This window comes from Leptopilina boulardi, unplaced genomic scaffold (assembly GCF_019393585.1).
Source record: "Leptopilina boulardi isolate dan_hultmark-lab unplaced genomic scaffold, ZJU_Lbou_2.1 LbouV2_278, whole genome shotgun sequence".
Taxonomy (NCBI): domain Eukaryota; kingdom Metazoa; phylum Arthropoda; class Insecta; order Hymenoptera; family Figitidae; genus Leptopilina; species Leptopilina boulardi.
In genome coordinates this window covers 1305583-1327131 of record NW_026137838.1, presented here as the reverse complement: position 1 = coordinate 1327131, position 21549 = coordinate 1305583, and the positions used below count along the sequence as shown (strand labels likewise).

General features: G+C 23.5%; 2 protein-coding genes across 5 annotated transcripts in view; one reads left to right on the top strand and one right to left on the bottom strand.

Annotated features, from left to right (window-relative positions):
- Nucleotides 1-9995, bottom strand: part of LOC127281865 (multidrug resistance protein homolog 49-like) — an 87446-nt gene extending 77451 nt beyond the window's left edge. For 2 of the 4 annotated variants that reach the window (XM_051305825.1, XM_051305830.1), the window contains exons 1-2: nt 9738-9946; nt 9508-9651 (exon numbers count right to left, since the gene is read on the bottom strand). The gene's annotated coding sequence lies outside the window, so the exon portion shown is untranslated. Of the gene's footprint in view, nt 1-9507; nt 9698-9737 lie in introns of those variants that run through there. The other 2 variants (XM_051305827.1, XM_051305826.1) reach the window with 2 other exon arrangements.
- Nucleotides 1-21549, top strand: part of LOC127281867 (tryptophan 2,3-dioxygenase) — a 317236-nt gene that overhangs the window by 239337 nt on the left and 56350 nt on the right. The gene's annotated exons all lie outside the window — the stretch shown is intronic.

Here is a 21549-nt window from a genome sequence, read left to right as displayed (position 1 = left end):
CCTCACAATATGACTGTAGCAGATTTCACCTCCCCCCCCCCTCCCTCTATATCTATCATCGAGCTGTCGTTTGCCCCCCCTCCCCTCTCTTTATTTCCTAAGGGCATGTATACATCATAAACTCTCCTCATATGTGTTTATATCTTTTTTTTGTGACTTCCGGTTTGACATATATATATGACATTCCTTTCAACTCTTTTCGTTTTTTGTCAATTCGTGAAATATTTTTTTTTTTTTCTTTAAGACCTTTTCATTTTAATCCCCAAGGGTAGAAAAATTACTTTTTTGACACTAGAGAGTAAAAGAGAATTTTTAACCCTAGGGAGTAAAAAATTATCTTTTTTTTTGCTCTAAGGAGTAAAAATGCTTTTTTCAAGATTAGGAACTGAAATTAATCACAGAAAAATAAAAGGCATTAAAATAAGCTGCAACGCTTATTATTTTAATCCCCAAGGGTAGAAAAATTACTTTTTTGACACTAGAGAGTAAAAGAGAATTTTTAACCCTAGGGAGTAAAAAATGAACTTTTTTTTTGCTCCAGGGAGTAAAAATGCTTTTTTCAAGATTAGGAACTGAAATTATTTCTTTAAACCCTAGGGACTAAAATGAACCTTTTTTACTCTAGAGAGTAAATAATAAAATAATTTCTTTAAATTCAAAGGACTAAAATGATCTTTTTTTTTGCTCTAGGGAGTAAAACGATCTTTCTTTACCTCAAAAAAAAGAAAAAGTTCTATTATAAAATCTTCTAAAAATTCTTTTTTCCAAACTTTGGTACGAAAATGATTTCTTTTAACCCTAGGAACTAAAATGATGCTTTTTTATCCTAGGGAGTAAAACTATATTTTTTTCACTCTAGGGAATGAAATTCCCTTCTTATTCTCTATGAAGTAAAATACTAAATTTTTCTTTTGTAGAGAAGAGAATTATTAACAATTTTTTTTCTCTCTCCATTTTTTTCAGAAACTTTATGGATTCGATGTGGGGAATTTTATAAAATGGCGACTCGATACGTTATCAGCGGTGATTGGGACAAATTTCTTTTCATGCGGGTTTACATTTTAATCCCCAAGGGTAGAAAAATTTCTTTTTTGACACTAGAGAGTAAAAGAGAATTTTTAACCCTAGGGAGTAAAAAATGATCTTCTTTTTTTGCTCTAGGGAGTAAAAATGCTTTTTTCAAGATTAGGAACTGAAATTATTTCTTTAAACCCTAGGGACTAAAATGAACGTTTTTTACTCTAGAGAGTAAATAATAAAATAATTTCTTTAAATTCTAAGGTCTAAAATGATCTTTTTTTTTTTGCTCTAGGGAGTAAAACGATCTTTTTTTACCTCAAAAACAGTAAAAATTCTATTATAAAATCTTCTAAAAATACTTTTTTCCAAACTTGGGGTACGAAAATGATTTCTTTTAACCCTAGGAACTAAAATGATGCTTTTTTATCCTAGGGAGTAAAACTATATTTTTTTCACTCTAGAGAATAAAATTCCTTTTTTAGTATTTAAAATACTAAATTTTTTTTTTATAGAGAAGAGAATTATTAATAATTTTTTTTCTCTCTCTATTTTTTTCAGAAACTTTATGGATTCGATGTGGGGAATTTTATAAAAAGGCGACTCGATACGTTATCAGAGGTGATTGGGACAAATTTCTTTTCATGCGGGTCAAAACGAAAAACTGTCACGTGTTCTATTGAAGAAGCACAAGAATGAATGAAAGACACAAAGTTTTTTTTTGGGGAAAATAAAAAGATAAAAATTATATCCTTAAAAAATCAATCACTCGTCATTTAAAATAGTTTTTCACGTTTTTCTTCAAACATAGTAATTTTTTATTTTATTAATTTAATATTAATATAATAATTTATTTTCATAATTTATTAATTACTTAGTGAAATTTATTTTATTTACATATTTTTATATTCGTTAATTATTTTAAAAAAAATTATTTTATCGTTTTTTTTATTAAAAAAAAAGTTATTTTAAATTTAATAAAAAAAAAATTGCCGAGAGAATTTAAAAATATGCAAAAAAAAAACATTTCGTTTATTGGAAAATAAAATGGCAAATGTATGAATAGTTTTTAAGATTTTCGCACTCTGTTTTGTGTGAAAATCTTTTCAGGGTGCCATGTGCAAGTAATTTAAAATCGATCCCTTGTTCTCCAGTTAGGAAAAGCATGACTTTAGTCTAGGCGCTTTGACTGTAGTATAAATTTACTTGCGTCATGTTGCCACTTCTCGCACTTCCTGCACTCTGCCCATTTTTTTTTCTCTCTCTCTCTCTCTCTCTTTGTTTTCACGTAAATCTAATTTTGATTTTCCCTTCAGTCGCATTGTATAAATAGAACTTTAAAAATTATTAAAATGTTACCATTTACAATAAAATATATTATTTTACCAAAAAAATTATTTTATTCCAAGAATATATATTTTTTTTATTTTATTTTTTATTACCCTTAATTTTTTTTTTATGGAAATAATGTATTTCCCTTCGATGTATATTTCTATAATTATATTACGAGAATAACTTTTATGTTTTATATTAAATATACATAAACTTCGAAAGTAATATACTTTTATGAAATAATAAAATCACTTTTCGCTAATTTAAATTTATGGAGAATGAAGAATCTCAGCTTTATATATATATATATATATATATATATATATATACACAGAGAGAAAGGGGAAAATGAATTCTGCCGCTGCGCGTTTTATTATCCCTTTAACCCTCTCTTCGCGTCCTAGATGGAACTTAAACTTTCTTCTTCATATAGGGCTAATACAAAATCGCGTGAGAATTTAAATAAGTGGAGGAAATTCACTTCTTAGTAAATGCAAAAAGGGTTAATACAATTTACAACTGTTTAAATTATACCTACATCAAGATTCGTGATACTAAATTCAGAAAACTTAGGAAAATTACTTCTGGCATATAAAAATTCTTATATCTCCAAAAAGAATATTTTAAATTTCATTTTTTTTTTATAATTTATTAAGAGGGCTTTTATTTTATTAATTATATGTTTAATTAAAAATTATTCAAATAAAATATTTAATTATTAATTATTAATTATATAATAATAAAATGCTTGGTCTGTCCTTCTGTCCTAACTTGAAGTTGGCCTTTTCTGATTTCACGTGTTTTTTTGAATAGTAATCTTATGAAGTGTCAAATTTTGACAATTCTTTTTCTCATTTTTGTCAAAGTTGTATAATTGTGTTTCCAAATTTCGGAATAAGTTTCTTTAAAATTCCAAATTCGAAAATTCGTTTACCAACGAAATTTTTTTTAAAGTTATATATTGATTCAAAAATTGTATACAAATACAAAAAATTTATGATGAGAAAAAAGATGAGCCAGGAAATTTCGTACAAGATAGTAATTTGAAAAAAATTTAATTTTAAAAATTAATTTTTAAGGTACCAGGGGCCAACGAATACCTATTAAATATTAATTATAAAAACACAGGCCTCGAATCAACTTAAAGACACAAAAAAAGTCGTTTTAGTCGATTTATATTCCAAAAAAAAGTGGATTTGTTTTTTATTTTAACAAAAATATTTTACAGATTTTTAAATAAAAAATTTTTTTTTTAATAATAATCCTTTTCGAAGGGTTAAAGTTGAAATTTTTAGAAATAATTAAATTTCAAAAGATATTGTTAATTTTCAAACAATTATTAAATTTTACAGAACTAAAAATATTTTATCAAACAATTTTTGGAAAACATTTTTTAAATTTAATTGAATTTTCAAAGATTTAAAATTGAGATTTTTGAAATTAATTGAAACTTTAAGTGTTTTGTAATTAAAATTTTAGATGATTTCACTAAAAATTTATTAGAAAATGCGGACAAAATACAATAATTTGAAAATCATTTCAATTTTGAAAATTTGAAAAATGGTTTCAGATAGTTGAATTTTCAAAGAATATTATTAAAATATTTAAAAATAACGAGTTATAATTGAAATTATTAAATTTCAAAAAAAAAATTTCGATGGAAAATTTTATAAATAATTAAATTTTAGATGCTTTTAAATTCAAATTATTGAAAATTCAAATTTTCGAGAATAGGTAATGAAATTTTATTTGATTTTAAATTTGGAAAATAATTGAATTTAAATTCATTTTGAATTGAAAATTTTTGGAAATAATTGAATTTTAATTGAAATTTTGGATAATAATTTAATTTAAGTTCATTTTTTATTAAAAATTTGGATAATTAATTTTGAATAGAAATTTTAGAAAATAATCGAATTTTATTTCATTTTAAATTGAAAACTTGGTAAATAATTAAATTTTAAATTGAAAATTTTGGATAATTATTGGATTTTTAATTGATTTTGAATTAAAATTTCGGGTAATAATTGAATTTTAGTTTATTTTGAATTGAAATTTTTAAAAAAATAATGCAATTTTATTGTGATATATTTTTTTTTAAATTATAAATAATTGTTAAATTTCATAAAAATTTTAATTGAAAAATAATTTTGATATAATTGAATTTGTAATGTATTTCATTAAAATTATTAAAAATAATTAATTTAGTGAAGAATTATTGTAGTTCAAAATTTGTTAAATAATTGAATTGAAGAAGATCTGAAGAAGATATAAATTTTATACTAAAAAAATGTATTTTATTAACATTTTTTTTCAAATGTAAAAAAAAATGTCGAATTTTATTAAAATAAATTGATAAAAGTCGTATTTTTGAAAAAAGTCGGAAAAAGTCGTATAATCCTATAATTTTCATTATTATTATTTAATATGTAATAATATTCTAATAAATTAAATTATTATTGATAATATTAATCTTTAATTTCTTTATAACAAACAATTAAATACTCAATTTGGCGCGCTTGCGCGCGTTTAATTTTGCTAGTTATTAATTAATATTCAAATTGATATTAATAATTAATTATTATTCAAATTAAATAAATATTTTTTAATTAATATGTAAATTAATTATTATTAATTTACTATTTATTATTTAATTTAAATTAATTTAGTGTAAATTCATTTTACATATTTTATCAATTATTTCAATTCGAGAAACTATATTATTGTAAATATTTTTAATTTTCTATGCGCCACTTTAGATGAATATTCCTGCATTCTCAATCATCCGCAGAAAAGTTAGAAACTAGTTTATATATATATTGTATGTTGCTTTTGTTGTATTATTATTAAAGTTATAAGCACGCTATCGTGATTCATTAACAAACGCATTATATATCGCATTATTTGATCTATAACGAAAATTATCATATAATTATTCTATTAATAAATAGGTGAAATATAATTAGAATTAAATTTATAGTAATTATGCAGCTATTCATTGATTATTATTATTAACAAAAATCGTATCCTAATGGCAGAATTTATTACCTTTTATAAACAGATCCATTATATGTATATATATTTATATATAGAAAATTATTAATGAGGTTTAATAATCACTCAATTATTTCAAAAAATATTGAATGTAATAATCATACTAAAAATAATAAAAAGAATAATAAAAATTATAACAATAATTAAACAAATACTCTCTAAATCTGAATTAGTAAAAATGTTTACTATTAGTAATAATAAATAAATAATAATAATTAATAAAATTTTACTAATTATTAGTAACTTTTACTAACAAAATTAGTAAAATTTAACTAATTCTAAAGCAAAAAGTGAGTCACTAATTCAAATTAGTAAACATTTTTACTAATTCAGATTTAGAGAGTAAATTTTTAATTCGGAAATGAACTAGATATAATACATTACTGGATGTATGTGTAAAAAATTGTTTGAACAATAATTAAAAAAAACTAATAAATAATCGAATATTATTAAAAATAAATAAATAAATTTTTCTCTACTTAAAAAATTATACGTGTTTTTGCAAAAAATAAAATTTCCCATTTTCTTTTGTTTAATACTAAAAAAAAAAAAAATTAATAACAAAAATAAAATTCATTTATAGTGACTTTAAAAAAAAACGTTTCACGTATTTTGACATAGATTTTTGTTACATATGTGGATATTTTTTTTCTATTTTTTTTTTTTTTTTATTGTAAAATACGCGAAAAGGAAAAAGCAATTACAGAAGCAATGAGAAAAAGACATTATTTATCACCAAAACTGAATTGCTGAAAGGAACAGTCGAATGACTGACAAACAAAAATTTATCACACGAAAAACAATAACTGTCGGATGTTATATTTATTGATGCTATTAATCCGAATGTATTGCTTTTATTTGTATTTAGAGACATCGAACTGATCCATTTTTTTCCCAAAGCATTTTTTTTTTCGTTTTCAAATAACTGAATAATTCATATTACTCTTTCGAAACGTATCAAAAAAAAAAAAAATGAAAAAGAAAGAAAGTTTTTCAGATATATATTCTAAATTCTAGTTTAGCTGCAAAAGAAAAAAATTCTATTCTCTTAAATACAAGTAATTTACTACGTATTCAATTAATTAATTTTACAATTAATTCAAAAAGTACCAAATTTATACTAAAAACAAATAATTTTTGTTTTCTTTTTTTCTAAATAATAATGTAAAATAAAATTTATTTTTGTAATTTGCTTCTGTAAGGACCCTAGAAATATTTAAGAAATTAAATAAATAATTATAAAAATTTTGATCAATTTGATACTTTTAGTATGATACTTTTAGTGTATGGTATTTTTAATATATGGTACTTTTAATAAAAGTACTAAAGTACTAAAAGTATCATATACTTAAAGTATCATTTGCCAAAAATATTATATAAAAAATATCATACTAAAAGTATCAAAACGATTGAAGTATATGGTACTTTTAGTATATGCTATTTTTAGTATATTCTACTTTTAGTATATGGTGCTTTTATTATATGATACTTTTACTAAAAGTACTAAAGTACTAAAAGTATAATATACTAAAAGTATCATATGCCAAAAATATTAAACTAAAAATATCATACTGAAAGTATCAAATTAATTGAAGTATATGGTACTTTTATTATATGGTACTTTAACTAAAAGTATTAAAGTACTAAAAGAATCATATACTAAAAGTATTATATGCCAAAAATATCGTACTGAAAGTATTAAATTAATTGAAGTATATGGTACATTTAGTAAGTGGTATTTTTAGTATATGTAACTTTTAGTATATGGTACTTTTACTAAAAGTACTAAAGTACTAAAAGTATCATATGCCAAAAATATTAAACTAAAAATATACTGAAAGTATCAAATTAATTGAAGTATATGGTACTTTCAGTACATGCAACTCTTTGTTTATGGTACTTTTATTATAGGGTACTTTTACTAAAAGTACTAAAGTACTAAAAGTATTATATGCCAAAAATATTAAACTAAAAATATCATACTGAAAGTATCAAATTAATTGAAGTATATGGTACTTTTATTATATGGTACTTTAACTAAAAGTACTAAAGTACTAAAAGAATCATATACTAAAAGTATCATATACTAAAAGTATCATATGCCAAAAATATCGTACTGAAAGTATTAAATTAATTGAAGTATATGGTACTTTTAGTATATGGTACTTTTATTATATGGTACTTTAACTAAAAGTACTAAAGTACTAAAAGTATCATATACTAAAAGTATCATATGCCAAAAATATCATACTGAAAGTACCAAATTAATTGAAGTATATGGTACTTTTATTATATGGTACTTTAACTAAAAGTACTAAAGTACTAAAAGAATCATATACTAAAAGTATCATATACTAAAAGTATCATATGCCAAAAATATCGTACTGAAAGTATTAAATTAATTGAAGTATATGGTACTTTTAGTATATGGTACTTTTATTATATGGTACTTTAACTAAAAGTATCATATACTAAAAGTATCATATGCCAAAAATATCATACTGAAAGTACCAAATTAATTGAAGTATATGGTACTTTTAGTATATGGTACTTTTACTATATGCTGTTTTTAGTATATGGTACTTTTAGTATATTGTACTTTTAATATATGATACTTTTAGTATTATGATACTTTTAGTACATGAAAATTTATTATCAATTTGATACGTTCAAGTTATAAAAATAACCACAAAAAGAAATCATTAAAAAAAAAAAAATTGCGTAAAAAAATAATGAAAACAGAAATTCTATTTTTTGTTTATGTAAATGATAAAAATTTATCATTCATTTGCAAAATTTAATTAAAATTTAAAAGTCAAAGTACCACTGTGCGGTTTTATGTCAAAATTATTGTTTACAAACATTGTGGTTTTTGAATTAATCAACTTATGCAAGCTTTTATGTATATATATATGTAAATTACATATTCCTGTATAAATGAAATATTTTATATATAAAATGTATTTCATGCTATTATTTTCTTAGAAAAAAAAAATTTTTTATGTAAAAATTTTCTATAGAAATATAAATTAAAAATCGAAAAATGAAAAATTCTAAATTAAAATAAGGCTATCATAATAATTTATAACTATTAAAGTAAATGATCTTTTGGAGAAAATATTTTAGGTTCAAGGAACGTTCTGGAAATAGCCTGATCGTGCTACAAGACACTGTGTGTCTATTTCCATGCATTCATGACGTAAAACCATATGTATGATACACACACACACATTTTGAATAAAAAAAAAAAAAAAACACACATTCGTCGATCGCTACAAATTCACTGATTAGTATCAAAATGAATACATTATGTATATCATTGCAGTCACTGATACATTTGAATGCAAATCATCTCTCCCCCTTTCACTATATATACATATATATCCATAGTTCAAAGACATTCATTTCCATCTACAAAATTCTTTATCATCATTCCACACGTGTGTGTATGTATATATATATATATAGATTTCAGCAAAAAAAAAGAAAACTATGATTTTAAAAAGGGATCCTTTGTATTGAAAGAAAGAATTGAAAAATCGATAAAACAAAATTTTACTCTAAAAAAAAAAAAGAATTTGCATTGCAAAAAACAAATTCTTTTTTTATTTGCATTGAAATAACAGTGATTTAAAAAATTGTGCATTGAACATAAAAAATTATCTGTTAAATTAAATATTTTTTAAATAAAACTGTTTTTTATAATTTAAAAATTTTTTTTTTAATGTAATTTTTTTTAATAATTTTTTTAAACAATTTTTTTAAACAATTTCTTGAATTTAAATTTTCGCCACAATTTTGAAATAATTTAAATAGAAATATAAATTTCACTATGTGAACATAAAGAAAATTATTTTATATATTCTCACACACACACACACTGACATTTTCATACACATATATTATAGAGATAAGAAAATTGTGTGTCAGTGTAAAACGTGCTTCCCAAAGCCACACAGACATTTGCGCAAAAATATGTGTGTTGAGGTAAATTTTTTTTTTACAAAAAAAAAAAATCCAAATAATTAATAAGTTCACTGACACAATGAAAATACTAAATTTTCCCATATAAAAATTGAAAATCCAATAATAAACATTTAATACCTTTTGTTTTGCTTTTAAATGAATCCGCGGCTTTTGAACTTGTGTGCTCGGGTCAAGTAATTGACACACAAATACACAGTTATATACGATCTCTCTCTCTCTCTCTCTCTCTCAGTATGTGTCTCTGTCAGTCCTTGATTGTGTCTATATACAACACATATAAAAATTTTAATATATATATATACTTTCTCTTTACACTCTCCCCTATGAAAATAAAAAAAAAAAATTACCCAAAAAATTAAGTCGAATGAGATAAAACAAAAAAATTGCAAAAAAAAATTGATTTGTTTGAAAAAAAAAAATGGTTGAAAAATTGAATATCGATTGGCTTGCTCGATCGGTAAATCGTAATAGCGCACTTTTTTTTTAAAATAATATTCGATACCGTGCCGACAGAAGGCCGTTTTACACTGGCTCCTTTCGCTGCTGGAGACTCTATGTATACCGTATATACCAATCGTCCTGTTGTCTGCCTTATAAGAGTGTGGGCTTTTCGACGGCGACGTGTGTGTGTTTATGTGACTCACACTGTACAGCATGGTTAATTAAAGAAACACGAATATTGCACTTCAAGAACGTCTTCACTTTTGACATTGAATGAGAAAAGATAATATATACTATCAATTAAAAACAGAAAAATAGATTTAAAAAAAAAACACCACAAATTGAAGCTGACGGTATAAAAACTACCATAAATTAAAGCTGCCAATGTAAAAATGAAAATAAGTGAAATTACTAATAATTGAAGCTACTAATAATTATAGCTACTAATAAGTGAAACTACCAATAATTGAAGCTATCAATAGTTAAAGCTGCCACAGATTAAAGCTAACGATATAAAAATTACCATTAATTAAAGCTACCAATGTGAAACTAAAAATAATTGAAACTACCAACAACTGAAGCTATAAATAATTTAAACAACCAATAATTAAAGCTACTACTAATTGAAACTACCATAAATTAATGCTAACGATATAAAACTATAATTAATTAAAGCTACCAATGTAAAACTGAAAATAATTGAAATTACTAGTAATTGAAGCTACTAATAAGTAAAACTACCAATAATTAAAGCTATCAATAGTTAAAACTACCACAGATTGAAGCTAACGATATAAAAACTACAATTAATTAATGTTACCAATGCAGAACTAAAAATAATTAAAATTATCAGCAATTGAAGATACAAATAACCGAAACTATCAATATTTAAAACTGCCATAAATTAAAGCTACTGATATACAAACTACCATTAATTGAAGCTACCAATAAAAAAATAAAAATAATTTAAACTATCAGCAATTGAAGCAATAAATAATTGAAACTACTAAAAATTATAGATATAATTAATTGAAACTACCAATAACTGAAGCTATAATTAATTACAAACTACCACAAATTAATGCTACTGATATACAAACTACCATTAATTACAGCTACCAATGTAAAACTGAAAATAATTAAAACTATCAACAATTGAAGCTATAAATATTTGAAACTACCAATAATTGAAGCTAATAATAGATGAAACTACCACAAATTGAAGATAACGATGTAAAAACTACCATTAATTACAGCTACAAATGTAAAATTAAAAATAATTGTAATTACCAACAACTGAAGCTATAAATAATCGAAACTTCCACAAATTGAAGATAACGATGTAAAAACTACCATAAATTACAGCTACGAATGTAAAATTAAAAATAATTGAAATAACCAACAACTGAAGCTACAAATAATTGAAACTACCGATAATTGAAGCTAATAATAGTTGAAATTACCAATAATTGAAGCTACTACTAATTTAAACTACCATAAATTAATGCTAATGATATACAAACTACAATTAATTAAAGCTATCAATGCAGAACTAAAAATAATTGAAATTATTAGCAATTGAAGATACAAATAACTGAAACTACCAATAGTTGAAACCACCACAAATTAAAGCTACATATATACAAACTACCATTAATTGAAGCTACCAATAAAAATACTAAAAATAATTAAAACTATCAGCAATTAAAGCTATCACTAATTGAAACTACCGTAACTTGAAGCTAACTATATCCAATCTATCATTAATTAAAGCTACCCATATAAAACTACCAGTAACTGTAGCTACCAATAATTGAGATTACAAATAATTGAAATAACCAATAAATAAAGAGGTACTCATAATTAAAGCTATACTAATAATTAAAACTACCAGTAATTGAAACTACATGTAGTTAAAACTATTAGTAATTGAAGCTGCTAATAATAATTGAAGCTAATTCAAGTAATTGAAGCTAAAAAAAATGGAAACTTATAGTATTTTAACTACCATAAATTGAAGCTACTAATAATTAATACTATTAACATGTGAAACTACCATAAATTGAAGCTACTAATAATTAATACTATTAACATGTGAAACTACCATAAATTGAAGCTACTAATAATTAATACTATTAACATGTGAAACTACCATAAATTGAAGCTATCTATAGTTAAAGTTGAAAATAATTAAAACTACTAACAGAAAACTACCAAAAATTAGAAATACTAAATTTTGAAGTACTAAAAGTTATAACTACCAAAAATTATAACTACCAAAAGTTATAACTATCAAAGGTTAAAATTACCGAAGGTTAAAACTACCAAAGGTAAAAATTACCAAAATTAAAAATTGCCAAAGTTTAAAACTACCAAAGGTAAAAATTACCAAAATTAAAAATTACCAAAGCTTAAAACTACTAAAGGTAAAAATTACCAAAGGTTAAAACTACCAAATCCTAAAATTACCAAAATTAAAAATTACCAAAGGTTAAAACTACCAAAAAATTCTATGTTTTAAAGAAACAAAAAATAATTTGATAATTGTACAAAAGAAGAACTTTTATATTTATTTTGGAACAGTGACTTTTTTATCACTATTTTATTTGTAAGCTAATTGCCATTTTATCATTTATAATTGTATAAACTCTATATATAGAAATAATTTCCCTCGCAATCAAACATATATATTTCTTCACTACTAATAAATTTCAACCAATTTTCGATAAAAACTTTTCTTCATCAATGGCACTAAATTGCAGTTAGTTTCCAATTCACTTCGTCTCTTTTTTTCCCCCCATGAGGTGTAGTGGTGGTAATTACAATTTTGATTCGTAATCCAAACGTTCTTATATACTACATATATACTGCTGATCTGGACAAAAGTTTATCAAACTTTTGATATCAGAATACGAACTACTAATTTTTTTATTTAATTAATTAAAACTGCTGTATAAATTTAATTTTGTTTTCTATTCAAAAAAAAAAAATTATAAATATTTGCAAATCCCTATTTGTAAAAACAAAAATATATAAACGTTCCAATTTCTATATATATTTTCCTCAATATGAATAAGTCGAAAATACATATTGCGATCTTTCGATTTAAATATAGATGGAAATATAGTTTAAATAGTATATTTTAAAATAGGTAGTGCCAAAAATTTTCTTAGAATTCAATTTCCAAAAATAAAGATTTCACATATTGGATTTTATGAAAATTAAAATTGTAATGATTTTTGTATTTAAAAAAAAAAAGAAAATAAAAATAACCACATAAATCTGCATTTGACATTTTAGAACAGATTAGAGTAAAAATATAAAAATGAAGATTAATCTTCATGAGTACGATATGTGAATGGTCGAATGGATATTAATAGTTGATATAAAAAAAAAAAAGTTATTCTTCTAAGAAGTATAAGTTAACATAACGTATTCATAAGGTCAATTGTATGTTTTTTTGTATAATATATATGTGTGTGTTGTTAATTGTGACAGGCACGCGTTTAACAATGTTATAATTGCTCAAAAACCAGTTAAAACCAGTATCTTGGTATTTTACCGAAATGAATCGCATATGTACATGACTTAAAATAGATTCCTCGGACTTTTGTGTATATATATATATATATACAATAAAATGCAGGCAGAGGAAATATTATTTTAAAATAAAAATTATGCTCCTCTTAATTTAAATTAGTCACTTATAACTAATTCAACTAAACCGATTCATTCATTAAATGAATTAGTAACTGTTTTGACTAATTTTTAGTCAAAAGTGTCTAATTCTTAGTAGAAAATTACTAATTAGTAGTGGAAAACTAATAATTTATTTAGTAAGACTACTATTTTAATTAGTAAACTTTAATAATAAATTAATCATTTTCTATTTAATTTCTATTAAAAGTTATTAAAATGAATTAGTAACAATTTTGACTATTTTTCAATCAAATCTGACTAATTAGTAGTAAAAAATTACTAACTCTTAGTAAAAAAGACTAATTATTAGTAAAAATTACTAACTCTTAGTAAACAATGACTAATTGTTAGTAGAAAATTATTAATTTATTTAGTAAGCAGTACTATTTCAATTAGTAAAGTTTAATAAATTAATTAGTAATTTTCTACTATCAATTAGTCATTTTTTACTAAAAAATTAGTCAAAAATGACTAGAAAACTGCTAATTTTTTTAGTAAGGTTACTATTTCAATTAGTAAACTTTAATAATAAATTAATCATTTTCTATTTAATTTCTATTAAAAGTTATTAAAATGAATTAGTAACCATTTTGACTATTTTTCAGTCAAATCTAACTAATTAGTAGTAAAAAATTACTAACTTTTAGTAAAAATTACTAATTATTAGTAAAAATTACTAACTCTTAGTAAACAATGACTAATTGTTAGTAGAAAATTATTAATTTGTTTAGTAAGCAGTACTATTTCAATTAGTAATTAGTAAAATTTAATAAATTAATTAGTAATTTTCTACTATCAATTAGTCATTTTTTACTGAAAATTAGTCAAAAATGGCTAGAAAATTGCTAATTAGAAAGGTTACTATTTCAATTAGTAAACTTTAAAAAATGATTTACTTAATAGTTTTCTATTTAACTTCTATTAAAAATTATTAAAATAAATTAATAACAATTTTTACTAATTTTTAGTTAAAAATTACTATTTGATAAGAATACTACTAATTTATTCACGAAAGTTTACGAAATAAAACAGCAACCGAATTAATGTATTACTTTTTATATTAAAAGAATTTTAAAAAAGTTCAGATTCTAAAATTTTTATAAAATTCACTACATCTTTTTTTAAGTAGCTTATATTTTTAAAAATATTCGTCTCCTCTCGCTTTTATTTCATTTCCTCTCTCTCTCTCTCTCTCTGTGTCTTTATACCCACATATATATAACAAAGTAAAAAGCTATTTTTCCATCAATTTTATACAAATTGATTTTCTACCTCATCATCAAGTTTCTATCCCTTAATTAAGGAAGAAGAGAATGGTTTCAATTTCGCACTATAGGGGAACTATTGGATACTTAGTTAATTTGCATACGATTAATCCTGATTGACCTGGCTTGATTATACTGTGGTTTATTTGATCTTTTATTTACAAAAAAAATTTACACCCTATTTATACACTATATATATATATATATAAATTTATTTAAAAGATCAGTATACTTTTTGCTAAATAAAAATAATCCTTTTGAAATAATTTTATACGACATAGATATTTTTAATATAATTATAATATTATAATAATATAATAATATTATAATTTTTAATTAATTATAAATAATGTAATTATTGATAACTATTTTTAATTATAATAAATAATTATAAATAATCTAATTAATTATTTATTTAATTATATTGAAAATGTTCTTAAAAATTTTTTTTCACTGCTCACTTTAATTTTATCTGAAAAAATAGAAAAAAAGTGTTTTTTGAAAAAAAAAATATTTTCCTACCAAAACACCTTGACGTTTTTATAGTATATATTTTTTCTTTTATGTAAGATTTACTTTCAATCACTTCAATACAAATATATATATATACATATATTTTGATGTCCCACAAGTTTTAAGCTCGCTTACACATGCATAGAATTTTTCAATAGACATGTTGACTCAAGGGAAATTTCATGCATGCACGCACATACATATATATAAAGTGGCGACTGCTATTGTATATATATATACAATATAATTCTTTTTTTACTCCATTTCCCTAAGGTCTATATATAAATCATTATTATCACGAATCTGATTTTGTTGTGATTATAAAATTTAAATAGTGTATAGTAAATTTTGTTACTAAAAAAAATAAAAGCAAAATGTTTAATTATTTCGAAAATGCATTTTCAAATCTGAATTTCCACTTCTCAAAAAAAAAATTTTTTAAAATATATAATTAATATAAATAAATATAAATATGTAATTATAATAAATTATATTTATTTATTTATTTATTTATTTATTTATTTATATATAAAGTCCTGTAAAAAGAATATGAATTTTTGCTATCGATTTAAAAATGAGGTTGGCAACGTCTCGACAGTGGTTATAATAAAAGTGCAGAAAAAAAATCAATACCACGCCATTTGCATAAAAGATTTAGCATTGTTACATTTGCAGTAGAATAATTTTTTTTTTCGCTATTTTGGCTTCTATTTCAGAATAAAATCTAATGCATATTGTTATTAAAATTAGAATATAATTTCCTAAAATGAGAAACTATTTTTTAACTGAGAAATATGTTAATATAATATAAATATAAATGTAAATGTATTATATGATATAAAAGAGTATTATAAATTAAAGAAGTATTTTTTAATTCAAAAATATTGTATTTTAACTTAAAACTACCAAATGCTAAAAAATATCACGTTTAGCGCCTTTTGGGTCTGCTGGACCGGGAAATAAAATCCTTACACTACTAGAGCTATTTATTTGTAGATAATAGTAACTATTCTATCAGATTTTACACCTCTCTATTAAAAAAGTAATTTCTGTACTCTTTCTTTTAAATTTAATACTTTTTTGAAAGATGAAAATATAAAAATACCGACACAGAAATCTACTTTACCGACTGATGGTAAAAATTTCGAAAAATAAAAATATATAAGTTACCGACGCAGAAATCTACCTTACCGACTGATGGTAAAGTAGATTTCTATGTCGGTAATTTTTATATTTTCATTTTAAAAACTGTTTTACCATCAGTCGGTAAGGTAGATTTCTAGGTCGGTAATTAATTTTCATTTTTCAAAATTTTTTACTATCTTATTCAATTTGTTAACACCAAACAAGTTTCAAAAATCTTTTATTTTTCTTTAAAAAAAAAGAAAGAAAATGTTCACCACGACAATGAATATATTTACTTCGATCTATTATTTATATAAATAAAAACGAAGACAACGAATTAATTAGAACCTCGCTAATTTCAGTGAAACATTACAGCAACGAAAGTGCACATATATATATAGTACAGCGTTAATGTTTCAGTGCACGTAGTGTGGCGGTTAAATTTTTCAGGACATTACACATTAGCATTTCCAAGTTGTATAACATTATACGAAAGGATATAGTGCCATTCTGGTAAATACAGTAGCGAGAGTATATATATATATATAGTAAAATTGGTCTTAGTCGCGAGTCGAGCATCTGGAGATGACAGCGATTGTTCCCAAGTTTAACCGTGGCTTAAGTTCTCGTAAGCCGCGCCGCCACCACCACCGCCAACGACGACGACGACGACGACGACGCTAGCAATCTGAGACTTTGGGGAGATGGGAAATTCAACTCACAGAGAGTATAATCGCGACCGCCCTACATCTGATCCACTGAATTTGCAAAGTCGATTTTAAACCGCTATATGCGCGAGTAACAGCCGGAAGTGAGTATGCTTAATAACAATTTATCCTCCTTCCTTATTTCCTTCCTTTCTCATATATATAGAGAGAGCTAGCTAAATACTCAAAATCACTGGCAATTCGAAAGATAATTTTCGGAAATTTATCCTTAGTCATTATTTTAAAAGACCAACTGAGAAACTGGTGAAAATTTTCCAAAAATTAACCTTCGCCGATTTTTAATTGTTTAAACAATTTATTATTAATAATTTACTTTTGAAATATACATAAGTAGCAAAAATTTCTATAAAGTCAACTTTTCACAGTCATTTATTTATTTTTATTTATTAAATTATAATAAATAATAATTTAATTAATTTAATTAAACAATTAAATTATTCAAAATTGTTTAAACAAAAGTAACAATTATTTTTTTAAACAATTGTTGAAACCGTAATTTTATTTTTAATACCTATATTATTTTATTCAGCTTGATAAATTGCAATATTAGGAAAAAACTGCTTTGTGTACTAAAAAAGTTAGTAAATAACAACAATTATTTGTTTAAACAATAGTTAAAAAAATAATTTAATTTTTAGTATCTGCGTTATTAGATTCAGCTCGATAAATTGAAAAATTAAAAAAAAAGCCGCATCTTTTTTTTGATAGTAAAAAAGTTAAATAGTTAACTAATTTGTTAATAAAATATTTTTGTCACAATAATGATTTGTTTAAACAATTTATTACTGGCCTAATATAATAACAAAAATTTAATATTTAATTACTGTTTCAACAATTGTTTAAACAAATTATTATTGTTACTTACTTATGTTTAAACAATTGCGTAAATAATGATTTAATATTTATTTGTTTTTATATTTATCTAGATCATTATTAGAAAAAAAAAACTCTCATCTCTCTAGTGGTGCTGAGTGAAAAGTATGTAAATAATAACAATTTGTTTAAACATTGAAATAATGTACTCTTCGAAAAAACTTAGTAAATAGTAACAATTATTTGTTCTACTATCTATGTGTATTTAAAAATATTATAAATTATTAAAAATTTAAAAAAAAATTAATTATTAAATTGTTTAAACAAATAAAAAATGCAATATAAAATTGGCATTATTTTTTAATTCTAGTAAATTCTAGCGAAATTCTAGTAAAATTCTAGTAAATTCCAGTTAAATTCTAGTAAATTCTAGGTAAATTCTAGCTAAATTCTAGTAAAATTCTAGCTGAACTCTAGCTAAATTCTAGTAAAATTCCAGTAAAATTCTAGTAAAATTCTCGCAAACTCTAGTAAAATTCAAGTAAAACTCTAGTAAATTCTAGATAAATTCTAGTAAATTTCAGTAACATTGTAGTAAATTCTAGTAAAATTCTAGTAAATTCTAGTAAATTCCAGTAAAATTCTAGCTAAATTCTAGCTAAATTCTAGTAAAATTTTAGTAAACTCCAGTAAAATTCTAGTAAAACTAAAGTCTAGTAATGCTGCTTCCAATGAAATTCTAGTAAATTGTAGCTAAAGTCTAGTAAAGCTAAATTCCAGTAAAATTCTAGTAAATTCTAGCTAAATTCTAGTAAAATTTTAGTAAACTCCAGTAAAATTCTAGTAAATTCTAGGCAAAGTCTAGTAAAGCTAAAATCCAGTAAAATTCTAGTAAATTCTAGCTATATTCTGGTAAAATTCTAGAAAATTCTAGCTAAACTCTAGCTAAATTCTAGTAAAATTCAAGTAAAATTCTAGTAAAACGCTAATAAATTCTAGCTAAATTCTAGTAAATTCTAATAAAATTCTAGTAAATTCTAGTAAAATTCTAGTAAAACGCTAGTAAATTCTAGCTAAATTCTAATAAAATTCTAGTAAATTCTAGTAAAATTCTAGTAAATTCCAGTAAAATTCTAGTAAATTCTAGCTAAATCTATTAAAATTCTAGTAAATTCTAGCTAAATTTTATTAAAATTCTAGTAAATTCTAGCTAAATTCTAGTAAAATTTTAGTAAACTCCATTAAAATTCTAGTTAAACTAAAGTCTAGTAAAGCTAAATTCTAGTAAAATTCTAGTAAAAAAATTTGATGATTAAAATAAGTTGATTAAAAATAAAATACAATTGGCATCCCCAATAAAAATCTCTAGATCGGCGAAGATTAAACCAAAAGTTACAAAAAAAAGAAGAAAATTAAATTATTAAGTAAATTGGGACACATTTACAGAACCAAAATAATTTCAATGTAGAATTAAAAAAAAAACACTACCAAAAATTGATACTAATATTAATTTAGAAGAAACTAGACAAATACCCAATTAAAATAAATACGAAATATTAATTGAATTAGAAGATTAAAATACCAATACGACAAAACTTAAAAATATGAAAATTATTAATTTTTCCTCTTTATATACAGAAATAATTATATATTTATAGGAATTCTTCTGTTTCAACAGAATTTTTCCTATTCGAGATTCTTAATTTCCTCTCAAGTTTCATCATCATTCGCAAGAGACGACAAAGTCCCGAAGAGAAAAATTCTTCCAAGTGCGAAAAATTGCATAAAGACATGACCGGTCGAGTGTAAACTAAGTGCTATTTCAACGAAGCTATTATATCTACCATCTCGCCACCAACTGCTTTCTTTGTCAAGCAATCTCGTGGAAAATCGGTGTTTCCTTGCTCTCTGATGGCAAATATTCCTGTCAATTCATTTTTCCCATTTGGGCTTAAAAAAAAAAGAAAAAAAATTCCAGCATAGCGAAATTTTATATTTTTTTTTCTCACGATGAATTTAATTTCAGTAATTGGCATTAAACGTTGCATGAAAGGAAAATTTCTTTCTGAGAATCTTTAATATGAAAAAAAAAAAATCTTACGCTTACATTTAAAAAAAATAATAATTTTTCTTATAAAAATTATTTTTAAAAAATATTTTAAATCTGTCGATAAATAATAAAGAAGAAGAAGAAGAAAACAATGAATATTGCAAAAAGGGCATAGACGCATTTTTTAAGAGTGAAGGCGAATTTAACGAAGCTGACGCAATATTTACTGCGACAGAACACATTAAAAAAGTGTTGAAGTGAGAGCTAAGCCTGCAAACTTTAAAAAGGACGACATTGTAAAGCTCACGACCGAGGCGCGCATCCTGGTAAAAAGGGCTTTTAATAATAAAGTCGCACGAACTCTCGAAAGTTTTATATATTTTTCCAGGCCTGCGAGAATTTAGCGCCTTTTCTCATTCGCAACTTTTATTTATTTTTTTTTTTTTTATAAAACCAGATGGTTGCATCTGCGCTTATTATAACCAACTTTGATAATGTTCCTCTGCGACATCATACGACAAAAAAAAAAAAAAAAAAAAAAATATGCTAAATGAATGCTTTTCATCGCAAAAGCGACTAGAATTCTAAGTATAATTTTTTTTTCCCCTAACAATATATAAGAAAACGTCAACTTTTTTCGATTTTATTTTTTTTGTAACTTTTTTTTGAAATTTAATGATGATATAAAGTTTAATAAAGTTAAATTCAAAATATATTATAGATATTTAATTATATATGCTTAGAGCTATTTTCATAATATAGATTCGTTAAAATTACTATATATATATATATACAGCAAATACTGTGACAATATAACTTTATAATAAATTATACGTAACTTCGAATTAATATGAAATCGAGGGGCTGTTCACTGAAAATCCAATTGAACAATATTGGAGAATTCATTAAAGATTTTTAGGACTCGTACGTATTCGGCTTCGGATTCGAATGGAATCGCACGGACTCGTTGATATTCACAGTATTTTCACAAATTCCTTCTTTGCGCTGCTTCGTGTTGCAGACTAGATAATAATAATAATAATAATAATAATAATAATAATAATAATAATCGGCTGCCGCCGAATTCGCTCGTATTTCTCCGTAACCATTCGTGACTCGCAACAATTCTTACTGCATGACTTAGGATTTTACTGTAATCGACGAGATTTGTTGGATTCGCATAGTATTCGACAAATTCGAACGTCCTTTTCAGTAATCGCCGGTAATCTCCACTTAAAATACAATTTATTCAGAATCAAGAAATTTATATTTTCTTATGTTAATTGATGAATATTCGGAAGATACCTAGTATATTCTCTACATTACAAATCGGGTATTTGAGAGTGAACAGCCCCTCGTATGAAATCAATAATTCTAATTGCGATGCAACCTCGTTACAAATGGACGAAATTTGTCACCGCAAACAAATTACCCCCGGAGCTTATAACAATTTGAATGATGCTATGTATTAAATATACCACGATTTTCTTTTTATTTAGAAAATATTATTTTTTGTACACTGAAA